Source organism: Helianthus annuus, chromosome 8 (assembly GCF_002127325.2).
Source record: "Helianthus annuus cultivar XRQ/B chromosome 8, HanXRQr2.0-SUNRISE, whole genome shotgun sequence".
Taxonomy (NCBI): Eukaryota; Viridiplantae; Streptophyta; class Magnoliopsida; order Asterales; family Asteraceae; genus Helianthus; species Helianthus annuus.
Window position 1 is genome coordinate 75,559,159 of NC_035440.2, and position 2,028 is coordinate 75,561,186.

Sequence of the window (2,028 nt, forward strand, 5' to 3'; positions counted from 1 at the left end):
ACGGTTTGGTAAGGGTCTTGCCCTTGTTCAGCGTTTAGAGGTCCTGCAAGGGACCTGGGTCAAATTTAGTAGGATCTTATTCAATGCCGATAGGTATTGGATGGCGAGGATCCAAACTCTTTGACCCCCTCATAAGTTAACTACTATTAATACTATAACCCGGCTATTTAGGACTGTATCCCTGCTGACTCAGACTACTTAGCCGAGGGTAACGTCACCGCCAAAAGCGGGGCCTACCATAATTTGCATTAATAACTTAATTCATTATCTTCCAATAATCCAACCCTTTAGGATTGTATCCTTGCTGACTCAAACTACTGGGTTGGGGTAACGTCGCCTTCAAAAGAGGGGCCTACTACAATAACTAAGATAATCTCTTAAACAAGTGCAAAAGTGCGAAAATAATCAAAGGTTATACTAATACACGAGTCGGATCCAAGTGATTCATCTTGTCTATCTGTTTTTATTTTATTTTTATTTTTCAGCATTTAGTTAGTTTTTTATTTTTCTAGTTTAAAAACCTTTTCTAACTTTTTGATTTGATTAGACGTTGAGGATAAACCAGTATTAAAAGCTCTTGTGTCCTTGGACGACCTCGGTATCTTACCAACACTATACTACGTCCACGATGGGTGCACTTGCCCATATGTGTGTTTAGTGTTAGTGAATATCGTGTTTTATAAATTTAAAACTTGGCTAAAAGTGTAAAAAGGTCTTAAAAATATACATCAAAAATATATCACACTTCACGCACATCAAGTTTTTGGCGCCGTTGCCGGGGACACAAGGATTTTAAGAAAGTTAGGAATCAACGGCCTAATCATATTTTTATTTTTCTTTTTAATTTTTTAGGATTTTCTTAGTTTTTCAGCTTCTGCAGAGCTCAGCACGGGCCGTGCCTGGTCGGACACGGGCCGTGCCCAGCATCGTTACTGGCAGTTTTTAGTTTTCCAAGTTACAGAAGGCTGACCACGGGGCCGTGTCGGTGCAACACGGGGACGTGTCCAACTTTCCAGTAACTGGGATCTGGAAAACAATCACTGTAACTCCGACCACGGGCCGTGTTCGCTGAACATGGGGCCGTGGTGAACCTTCTGACCAGCATTCTTTTCTGTTTTTATTGAAGGACTTGGAACCAAACGCCAATTCTACCTAGTGTATGAGCTCCAGTTCTAATAAGGACATAAAAGAACCTCTAGAAGAACCCGAACGCTTTCTCAGAAAAAGATTAAGGGCTAAAAACCAAGAGAAAGTTTCGGGTGATCCACCTCCAATGGCGGACCAACGTACCCTCATGGATTATCTACGACCCACCGTAGGTAACCTAGGCGCCGCTATCAATGCTCCGAATGTTGAAGCTAATAACTTCGAACTTCGGCCGCATTTGATACAAATGCTCCAAAACTCCGCAACCTTTCATGGGCTTGCGGACGAGGATCCCCATCTACATATTACTAATTTCTTAGAAATATGTGATACCTTTCGGATCAATGGAGCATCAAATGACGCCATCCGCCTCCGAATGTTTCCTTTCTCACTAAAAGACCGAGCGAAATCTTGGCTCAACGCCCTCCCAGCTGGATCGGTAAACACCTGGAATGAACTAGCCCAAAAATTTCTATATAGGTATTTCCCTCCCGCTAAAACGGCTAAATTAATGACTGAAATTAATACATATTCACAAGAGGACGGGGAATCCTTATATGAAACTTGGGAAAGGTTCAAGGAACTATTACGCAAGTGTCCACATCATGGCCTTGCGATATGGCAACAAGTATCCACTTTCTATAATGGACTGTTGCCACACACAAGGCAGACACTTGATTCTAGCTCCGGGGGACTTTTAGGTAATCGCCGCCCGCATGAAATATATAACCAAATTAAGGAAATTGCTCAAACCAATTTTCAATGGCACACCCCTCGAGGCAATAAATCCATTGCCCCGGGCGCCCATAAGGTTGATGAAAGCACTTCTTTACAAGCCCAAATCGAGGCCCTTTCTTCAAAAATAAAAAAATTAGAAATGAC

The 2,028-nt window shown here is 42.2% G+C and overlaps 1 non-coding gene across 1 annotated transcript; it reads right to left on the bottom strand.

Annotated features, from left to right (window-relative positions):
- Positions 1 to 1,651: 1,651 nt before the first annotated feature.
- LOC118481370 lies at positions 1,652 to 1,758 on the bottom strand. Its single transcript, XR_004865577.1, has one exon. It is a non-coding gene; the product is annotated as a small nucleolar RNA R71 (small nucleolar RNA).
- Between the last annotated feature and the right edge of the window lie 270 nt (positions 1,759 to 2,028).